This window comes from Dendrobium catenatum, unplaced genomic scaffold (assembly GCF_001605985.2).
Source record: "Dendrobium catenatum unplaced genomic scaffold, ASM160598v2 fragScaff_scaffold_716, whole genome shotgun sequence".
In the NCBI taxonomy this organism is placed as follows: domain Eukaryota; kingdom Viridiplantae; phylum Streptophyta; class Magnoliopsida; order Asparagales; family Orchidaceae; genus Dendrobium; species Dendrobium catenatum.
This window is the reverse complement of record NW_021319178.1, coordinates 23,462,356-23,473,635: the sequence shown is the minus strand read 5'-3', so window position 1 is coordinate 23,473,635 and position 11,280 is coordinate 23,462,356. Positions and strand designations below refer to the sequence as shown.

At 35.3% G+C, this 11,280-nt stretch overlaps 1 long non-coding RNA gene across 1 annotated transcript; it reads left to right on the top strand.

The window, feature by feature from the left end:
* Nucleotides 1-487: 487 nt before the first annotated feature.
* LOC110102554 lies at nt 488-6,827 on the top strand. Its single transcript, XR_002303845.2, has 2 exons — nt 488-5,420; nt 6,572-6,827. It is a non-coding gene; the product is annotated as an uncharacterized LOC110102554 (long non-coding RNA).
* Nucleotides 6,828-11,280: the final 4,453 nt, after the last annotated feature.

Sequence of the window (11,280 nt, the reverse complement as noted above, 5' to 3'; positions counted from 1 at the left end):
GGCCAACATTCGGCACCATAAAGCATGCAGGCCTCACTACCATTTTATAGAATTTTCCCTTAAGTTTGGGGGTACATTTCTATCACATAAACAAGCCCGATGCATTCCTCCACTTCAACCATCCAACTTGAATTTCTGCTGATAATATCTCCATCTATTTCACCATACTCTGAACAATAGATCTAAGATATCTAAAACGTGTACTCTTATTAATGACTTGATGCGCCAAAGTCACAATCCCTCACTAGTCTATTACTACTAAAATTACACTCCATTATATTCCGTTTTAGAGATATACTCAAGCAAAAACCTTTAGACTCTAAGGTTGACCTCCATAATTCAAGTTTTACCTTCAACTATCTCTCTATCTTATCAACAAGAAGAATATCATCAAGCAAAAAGCATACACCAAGGTAACATCTCTTGCAAATGTCTAATGAGAACATCAAATGAGGCTTAAGGCTGATCCTTGATGTAACCCAACCAAAATAGGAAAATATTTGGTCAATCCACCTTGTGTTTGAACACAAGTAATAAGGCAAAAAAAAAGTGTGAGTTGTATAAATTATTCAGCAGACACAACAATAGAGATCAAGTAAAATCATGATTAGCTAGGAGATAAATTTATCTATTGGAGCCATTCAATAGCAGTTGGAGTTGTACCCGATTATCCCACTTTTTGCAAGGTTGGGGCAACGCTACCCAAACTAATGCTCGCTTGTCAGAAGATAAACGTATGACTTGCTATAACCATGATATACCCAAAATTAGAGATAGGAAATGTTATATTTCTCATTACATACTTTCAAATTGGGCCCTCAAAGAAAAATTTCTCCAACGCTAAATTTTGTTTTGTTGTAGATGCATCTATAAAATGGGAGATAAGAAGTTTGACATTAAGAATCACATTATCAATGTCTATAGGGAATGTTATCTCTCTCAGATTTTAGAGCAATTGTTAAATTAGAGTGTTTATTGGGTAACAATAATCTTATTTCACATTTACCATGTCTTCAAACTTACACTCTCAGAAGATTGCACTCAAGTTAAATTAGAGCAAAAGTGGAAGCTAGTGAGCAGAACGTGCACGTTTGTGTGTGTGCGTGTGTGATAACTTAAGGTAGCAGAGCATTGCATAAATTATTGACATGTTATGTTGCTCTTTTAGTAAATAAGATATAGATTGGCAAGTAAAATGAAATGGATTAGGTGACAGCACAATAGTCCAGTAGAGAAATGATTCTTAAATTTGGTTAGCATAAAAGACTGAAGAAAGGTGCACCTGTTAGCTTGGAAAAGATTCATGAATAGACATTTTTTATACATAAGAAACTTTGAACAATTAAAAAATATTCATGAATTATTATAATGAGAAACATCATTAAGTCCATGTCCTATGCTCCATAGTGCTTTTGGAAATCTCGATTGATTATGTAAGTATAACACGAGTGGGTTCTTTGAGGCGTTATTACTGTCACATTGTGCACTTTGAAGAGATCCATTATTGATAGCAATTTAATGTTTTTTGTACTAGTGAAATAAAATTGTTGAGTAATATATTATAATCATACTCAGTTACCGAATCAAGATTTGCATAATTAGGATTAAATAAGCCGCCATTCATAAGAGGTATTTGTTAGGGCTCAAAAACACTGCTGCTACGGAGCTACCTCAATCCACGATGTGTTCCACCCCTGTCAAGATGTTTTGAAATCCTGGTTCAAAAATTTGCATAAATTTATATAAAACACAAGGGCAATATAAGGAATCTAAAAGAATCTAAAGAAAATCAAGTTGAGGAATTCTGCAGCAGTGAATCATACAAGAAACTCAGAAGAATTAAGATCCGAGATGGACTTTGCAACAATGGCCTGATCACCTTCGCAATCAACAATAGAGAAGAGGAAAAGAGCAGAATATTTACCTTTTGCGTAATAGCGGAAGTTGGCGTTTGGCAATGTAGTGACAATTTGCATTCGGATTGAAAGAAACCATAGGCAAGTCACTCAACATGAAATGATATGAAAAATAAGAAACACATTTGCAATCAGCGGTAGAGAAGAGTTATAGAGCAGTACTATAGAATGGTTGGAGGTGTTTGAAGGAAATGCAATGGCACAATTGAGTATTAGATTCTGAAATTGGTAGGTGTCATAGGTGTTACATGGAGACGTGGAGTCGTGGGTGATTTATTCATGAGGAGAAATAAGAAATTGTGATGTGAGCGAACATGTATTTTTTATCGCCAATTATGTTAACATTTTTTTTTGTTTAGCGCCAAATATAGTTGTGTTCTAATAGGTATTTTTTAGGACATTTAATTAAAAATATCTTAATATTTCTGTAGTAAAAAATTAATTTTTTTAGCATGCTTGCATGTTTCTTATTTTATCCAAAGCCTTAGTTAATCTTTAGTATAATTTTCATAATTAAAATATTTTTTAAATTGAAATTGATAGCTTCTTACTTTACATCATACATTCATATACTGTGTTGCCTCTGTTTTTTTGCTCCTTTTTTGAAATTTCTTTAGTAAACAATTACCTCACTTTTTTCCAGGCATCCATCATTCATGCAAGAAACACCATTTGTGTACTTGCTATTGAGCTAAATCTATACTGTCTTGTAACCTTAAGAAATTAATTCTTTCTTTGGATGGTATCATAAATCCTTGTTATCTATCTAACCTCTCTAATGGAAGACCTGATCCCCTAGAATTAAATAAATCATGTTCTATTATTTATGAGAAATATTTAGGATATATTTTTAATCTGCTTTTCATGGAATCTCATATTGATTTTGTCTCGACCCTATGGGGTGGTACTTTAATCTTCAATGTGAGGATTTCTTGGAGCCCTGACTTTGATGCATTAAGTCAGGGGTTGGAGAACTTGTTAAAAGAAGCCATTTCTTAATCCTAGCAAGGGAATATTTTTTGGGGATAGAGTAATTCTTGAAGCAGGGGAGTCTGAAGCATTCATATCACACTGACTTAAACCTACTCAAGTGCGAGTAGATTGCCGAAGAGCTTGTTGTGTGCTGAAAGAAGTAGGTGTTGATCAATTGGGGAATAAAGTAATATCAATGTAGTCAAACCTAGCAAAATCTTGAATTGTGATGATTCAAAATATGCATTGCATTATAAGTGACATTCTTGGCATGGAGTCAACAATGTTTCACAATAAATGAATACTAATTCATTAGGGTTATTTGGGACATCAACCCAAAAGAGCAGTAGTATCCTAGTTTGAAAATTTGGACCTCATTCAACCAAAAGCCAAAGTGGGAAAGTAGAGGGACTTAAGTGTCAAAAGGCCAATCTTTCATTGTTTTGAAAATATAGCTTCCTTCAAGAATGGAGAGCTTCAATCATAGAAATTAGGGCTCACAGGGCCCTATCACGGATGAAATGGGGAATATCATTTGGTTTTAGCATTTAAAGTTGGGGCTTACATGAATCATAAACTGCACTGGTAGATGGTGCCTTGGGCTTTGATGAAATTTAGTATAAGGTTTAAGGAATGTTGGGCTGACAGCAACAAGTTTAAAAACTTTAATTTTTTTTTTTTTTTAATTTGTTTGTTTCTTTAAGGATTTAGCAGTAAGGTTGGCTACCTTAGGCATTCAGTAGGGTTGACTCAAAAGGTCAAAATCAAAGGATTTAAATTTTGGGAGATGTCGAGCAAGGCATTGGGCCAAGTTCAAAGGAACTAAGAATAGGCTCAGGACATCTCGATTATGTTTACCTCCTAATGTGCGAAACAAGAGGATCAAGTTTAATCAGAATGTACTGCTCAGGAATGAAACTAGGTTCCCCCAGGACTAAGTGATGTGTGGCTCTTGGATGATGCTTGTAAAGAGAAGGATTTGGACTCAACCTAGTTTAATATCCTAAATCACGCTTGGATTTGGTCTTCGTTGGGAATCCAAGATAAGATTTGTTGCTGGTTTTATTTTCCTTGAACACCCTCGAGTAGTAGAGAACAAAACTAGGGAAAAGCAAGCGATGTTTCACTGAGGAATAGAATAGCTTTGTCAAGGACAAGAAGTGTCAATTCATTGAGAATCTAAGATGGGTTTGGCATGAGTTTTGTTTACCCAGACCATGCTTTATAGGGCTAAACTAGTGTTCATGTTGGGTGGCTGAATTGAGATGAGGCCCCCCATGAACTTGTAACGTATTCATTTTACGCATATATGAACTAATATCAAAAGTCTTGTTGAGGAACTAGTGGAACATCAATATGAGTTTTGGTCACTTAGATATTGTGGGGAGCTAAACTAGGAGAGAAAGGGGTTGGGTTATGTGAATCTAACCGTGGTCCATCCTGTATATGGACGAACCGGAGGGACTTGGCCTCCCTGAAGATTTTGAAGTGAATTGTGTTGTAGGTTTTGGAGCATCAATCTCAACATCAAAGCGAAGGGCAATATCTGAATTTGGATGGCACCCCTCGTTAGACTATCTGCTTGGAACCCAACCGGGGATGCCTCTACAGGCTTTAGTGGCAAGCTACAGAAATTTTCCTTGCACCACCAAGTTCATGGGCGTCAAGTTCCGTTAATATGAATGACCCTGTTCAAATGGACATTAATAGTATAATGGTTATATGCTGTTATGAAAATCACTATAACATATTTTTAAAAACAATTATAATGTTCATTAATATTCTTTCATGAAACTCTCATATTTAGAAGTACTTTTACATTAACTATGAACTTTTTTTTTCCAGTTTAGAGTTTCATCCATAAGCATTGTGATTACTTGCTGGCTTGATATTATCAGACCAGATTTATTTGTTGACTAGTATAAATTTCGGTTAAGATATTTTCAGTTAATGGTTAGAATCATTGAATGACATAATGGTTTGGATTAAATATAATAAATGGCTCAGATCTTCTGTTAGTGGCATTTCAAGAAAACAATTGATTTGATCAACCATCCCTGCCATGTTGGGTTCTCTAAACAAAGATTTCGTGATCTATTTTGGCGTTCATCATTGTTATCTTACAGATCCCTCCAACAAGGGCTCGATCCCCAAAGCTTGGACGTCACAAGCCCTCTAACACTGCGGCTAACAATTCCTCAGAAGATAATGACTCAACTCAATTCCCCGAGTCTGAGCTCAACTCAGTCAAGCAGTATGGAGCTGCAGCAACTGCACTTGATGGTGCAGCTCCCAAGAAAACTGCCACCCAGAAGTCAATTTCAAAACCAACTTCTCTGAAATCAGCAACTACTAGACCTGAAACTAAAGCTACTGCTTCAAAGATTAAAGCTTCAAACATAAAGAAAAAAATGGAAAAAGGAAAGGCGGAAGAAAGAGAGAACGAAGAAGAACATGAGATCAAACCTGTTGAAGAATCTCCTGTAGATGCCGCTGCCGAAGTTGAGGAAGTTTCATAAAAATCATTTGGAGGTGAAAGTATTCTTATTCCAGGTGCGCACATTTGTGAATAGCTTTGAAGAATAGTAAAAAATTAATTTTTTTTTAGCATGCTTGCATGTTTCATATTTGATCCAAAGCCTTGGTTAATCTTTAGTATAATTTTCATAATTATTTAAATTGAAATTGATAGCTTCTTACTTTACATCATACATTCATATACTCTGTTGCCTCTGTTTTTTTGCTCCTTTTTTGAAATTTCTTCAGTAAACAATTACCTTACTTTTTTCCAGGCATCCATCATTCATGCAAGAAAATTCATTGTGCTCAAATTATATTGGGTAAGTTTTGAATAATAACTTAAATCATATTAATTGTATATTGCTTGGTCTGTTTAAGCATTGATTTTTATCATATTTTCACAAATGCTTGTGTATAAATTTGAGTATTTCAATCATTAAGATTAGAAATATTTTATTTTTTTCTCGGACATTATTTATATTTTATCCTTATTAATCATATTTAAGCTTGCTCTTCTCAATTCATTATAATTGTCAACATTGTCATTAGGTTTATCACCTATGTTCATGAATACTTGTTTGCTTATTCATTTCTTTTTAGGCTAACTTTTACCATTGATTCTCATTAAAAACATAGTAGTTGTTACAATTATGCATTTTTTTATTATTATCTCAATTTTATCTTTATAAATTTTTACTTTTTTTAGCAAAATCACAAGTCACCTTTTTTCTTATTTTAATCATATTTATTTCTCCTCTAAATATTAGATTATTATATAATTTACAACTATTTTAATTTCTTGTATGTTTCATAGATTAGTTGGATGTTTGGAGCACATTAAAATGTATGAAACTTTTATATGTTTTAAAAGCAAATGTCATTTTATTTTTTTTTATGCATATATGCTTTCATGCTCTATCTTGCCTAATAGTTTTTTTTTCGTTGAGATTAAATTTTGTAGTCTTTTATTTTTTAAAGTTTTATGATTGTCAAATAAGCATATAATATATCCTTTTTGCACGCTCTTCTTTAGGATTTTTGTACAACTACTATGAGTTATTGCTTGGTTATTAATATTTTTTTTTTCATAAAAAATCATAAGATCGAGAGAATTCATAAAGGATACTCATCCATTCTTTTTCATATTTTTCAATGTCAAACAGGAAAGCACTCAGTACACCGAAGCTGGAATGGGGGAATGAAAAGCTTTTTTAAAGGAATGATCAACAAACTTAACATACGGAGATGAACAAACAATCATGCAAAGCTGAGGGAGAAATTATAACAAACTTTAAAAATACTTTTACTTTGTGTCTTTAAACTACTTCACCTACAAAATTATGTTGATTTTGGAGTTTGATGTTTTTATCATTTCAGTGGTCAAGTTATTGATAGTTAATGTATTCTTTCATCAGCGTATATCAATTAGTTTTTATGTGGGTTGGTAGAATGTGGATTTCATTAAGGGGATGCTTAATTTGAAAGGTATTTTCTTCAGTGTTAAAATTCCAATGCTTAGGCAGTTGAATTGCAAATTCAAAATATTTGTTGGAAGAATTTAAAACGCATATTTAATTGATTGTTAGTGTCTTAAAAAATCGCAGAAATATCAATGTTGATCATATCACAACCTCTGCACATAAAGCTCACATCATGATTCATGACTAAATTTTCTATCGCCTCTTTGCAAGCTCTTATCAATTTTTGCCCTTACGAGCTCGTTTCATGATCGATTCACTCTGTTATCGCCATTCGTGCCCTCGAGGGATGCTGATGATAATCCTGTGTGCTAGGTATTTTCTTTTCTTTTATACTAGCTTCAATCAAAAAACAAATCCCTAAATTTAAAATGCATTATAGTTAATATATCTAGAAAGAGGAGAAATGATTTTCAAATAGATACCACAATAGGAGAAGATCAGAGGTATCTCGGGGTTGATTATGTCCCCCAAAGCCTTTGGATTTCAATATGATCTGACTGAGTGGATAGAAGGTTTGAAGATCAATTTCGAGGTCGATTCGCTCCTCCGAAGTCTTCATTGTTGATTTGATCGGACTGAGTTGATTCAAAAGGGTAGGTGCCCTCCCCAATCTTTCCTGGCAAGGAGGGTGCTCAAAGATTGCTGGATTTTCAAGGGGAATAAAATCATCTTTAAAATAAAATTAAATCATTTAATTAATAGGTCGGACACAATAAAATATTGAAAGACTAATTTCGTGGTCGTTTTGCTCCCCCAAGATCCTCGTCATTTGTTTGATCCGGCTGAGCTGATCCAAAAGGGCAAGTGCTCTACTCAACCTCCGCTAGCGGGGAGAAGAGGCCAATAGTAAGGGTGTCGATTTGGGTTGACGGGTCGAGTTTGGGTTGAACCTGAGCTGACCCGGATCTAAACGGTTCAACCCGAACCTGAACCGTATTTGCAAACGGGTCAAACATTTCAACCCAGACCCGTCCCGTACGGGTTGCAGGGCCGACCTGTACGGGTTGAAGGGCCGACCCGACCCGATCTGGATTTGGCTGAACCGCTAAAGCAATACAAGTTGAGCGTGCCTAGGCCAGTCTGCGAGTGCAGTTAGTTGAGTTTGAGTCACAAGCGCGCCTGCGAGAGGTAGCGGAAGAGTCTGCGAGTGCGGGCAGAGTTAGGTTTATAGAGTTAGAGTCGCGAGCGTGCGGACCGTAGTAGCGGGCAGAGCCAGCTAGTCCGCAGGTTCACGAGTGCGGGGCATGCAGACGTAGTCATTAACGGTCTGCGCGACCGTGAGTTAGTGAGTGCAGGGCTGTAACCTGCAGACAGAGTTCGGAGTCGCGACTCAAGAGCGTGCGGTAGCGAAGTCCAAGTCTGACTTTTGAGACATTGTCGGGTTGATTTCGGGATTCTAGGTCAACACGAACTTGATCCGTTTTTAAAACGGATCAAAAATTCCAACCCGAACCTGACCCGTTTGCTAACTGGGTCAACTCGAACTCATATTTTTTCGGGTTGGGTCCGGGTCGGGTTTCAGGTCATGTCAAAAATTTACACTCCTAGCCGGGAGGCTGCTGAACTTGAAAATGATAAAAGAATATAAATTGGGGATTAATCCTAAAGCTTAGGAGGAATTTGAAGTCAATGTGCAAAGTCAATTCAAAATACCATAATCCTTGAATAAACAAAGCCTTATACAATGACTTATGACATTGGGTTCTAGTTCGACATTAAAGAGAACTTTATGACTAAATGTTTGATAAATCTTATTGCCTAAAAGAATTTGAACATGTTTCTGGACATGACAACTTATTATAAATCCTGGAGCTAGCTAATTCTACTGATAATGACCAAGAAGATAAAGCTGATGAAGTATAATGGTTTTCTCAGACATCTGCTACTGAAGTTAGGAGACCCCCTTGAATATCAAAGATAGTGCAAATGTATTCTCCTTTCTTTAGATAGCGGTGAACTAGGGTACTATAATGAGACCATTTAAGTTAATGATTCAAAGAAGTGGGAGGAAGTCATAAATGATGACATACTTTAACTTAAGTTGAATTAAACTTGAGATTTGACACAGCTACCATATAACCAGAGAGTGCTGCATAATAAGTAGGTTTACAAACTGAAAGAAGAACACGATGTTAGCAAGCTTTACATGACTAGGCTTATAGTTAAAGGTTTTTAACAGAAGGAAGGAGTGGACTTAACTAAAATTTTCATTTTGGTAATGAAGATTACTACAATCAGGGTTATACTGAGCATAGTGGCAATGGAAGATTTACATATGGATGTAAAGGTAATATTTCTTTATGGTGACCTTGAAGAAGAGTTATAATGGTGCTCCCTTAGTTATATGTGGTCACATGTAAATAAAATCTAGAGTGTAGGCTCAAAAGAAGCTTATATGGGCTGAAGTAGGCACAAAGATAGTGGTACATGAGATTTGATAGATTTAAGTCAAACAATGAGTACATGAAGTGTCAGACAGATCACTATTATTTTTTTAAAATATTTGGTAACTATTATATTATTATACTTTTATATGTAGATGATATGCTACTTGTCGGGTTAGTTATAGCAAAACTAATATGTCTGACGGAGCAGTTATCCAAGGAGTTTGAAATGAAAGATATGGGTCTAACAAAAAAAATTGGTATGAAAATCAATAGGGATATAAGTGCAGGTATACTGAAGTTATCTCAAGCTCAATATATTAAAAAGGTGCTGTATATAATTAATATGAGAGAGGCAAAGCCAGTTTACACTCTCTTGGGTAGTCTTTTTCAACTATCTAAGAAAAAATTATCTAAATTTGAAGCAGAAAAGAGCAGATGGAGAGGACTCCATTTGCTTTAATAGTTGGTAGTATGATGTATGCTATGCTATGTATGAGACTAGATATAGCATATATAATTGGAGTACTCAGCAGATTTATTAAGTGGATTCTTAAGTATTTGAGAGGATCTCTAGACAAAGCTCTTTGCTTTGGAGGTGCAGAGAATAATTTATATGGGTATGTAGATTCTAATCTTATTGGAGATCTTGATGGTAAAATGAGCACAACAAGTTATATTTTCACCTTGGGAAAGACTGCAGTGAGTTGGGGTTTCAAGTTACAAAAGATTATTGTGCTCTTAACCATAGAAGATGAGTGCATTGCTATCACTGAGGCTAGTATGGAGAAAATATGTTTGTAAAGTTTCTTGGTAGAACTTGGCAAGGGGCAAAGGAATGAAAAGTTGTATAGTGATAACATGAGTGCAATTTATCTAGCAAAACATGATGCATTCTATGCCAGGATGAAGCTTATACAGCTTTGACATTATTTCATCATATTGCTTTTGGACAATGGTCAATTATATTTGGAGAAGATACAACTGACCGAGAATCCTACAGACATGCTGATGAAGATGGTGATATTTGATAAACTAAAACTATGTATAGCTTCAATTAGTCTTCATGAAGGATGAGAGTAGGGGGAGAGGCATGCTATATGTATTATGATTAGTATTACAGATTAGGAGAATGATTTATCACAATCAATTTTAAGTGGGAGATTATTAGTATGTGGGATATTATGTACCCGAGCATTCCAATATTGCATAGTTCGTTTGACGAAAAGAAGGAGAACATAGCGCCGCAGCGCTCAAGATCTAGCATTTCAATGCTATTAGGTAGACTAGAGACAAAGCATTGAGTGTTGCGGTGCTCCAAATTGGCCCAACAGCTTTGTGAGGCTGGCTAGACAATTTTTTCTTGTTTTCTTAATAGTGGCATCCTTTGGTGGTACGTATTGTATCTCTTTATTTGTTCTTCTATAACAATGATATAAGAGAGAATGACAGCAAAGAGAGAGTAAGATATAAAGAGAGATTTGTACTAATTCTCCCATTTTTTCATAGTGGATTTCTTGGTGTGGTATGGCTCCATGGATTTTCTCCGGTTTCGGGTTTTTCCACATTAAATCCTGGTGTTCTTTACTTTCCTCTAAATTTCTATTTTTTGTTCGTTGTGTGTTTACTTTCACCTCCAACTGGGCAGTAGTGGTCTACATACCATAATCTAACTATAGTGGTTTTGAGAATTATAATCACACACATCAATTATGATCCTCAAATTGCAGTTACCCAACAACAATCCTTCTAGCCCCATCACGCCAACCGCGGTCCTGCTACGAGTATTTCAACACACAACAAAAATTTTATATGATTAATAGTATATATATATATATATATATATATAATTGTGCAAATTCTTTTATTCAATATTAGCTCACTGAATGAATGAATCAAACAGCTTCTGAGTTGTTTGCAAAGTACGAGCTCTTTTGATAGCTATAGTGGAGGAGTACGTGATAATGTTGTCGGGATCTTTCTTGGGATGCATAACGTTTCAACAGT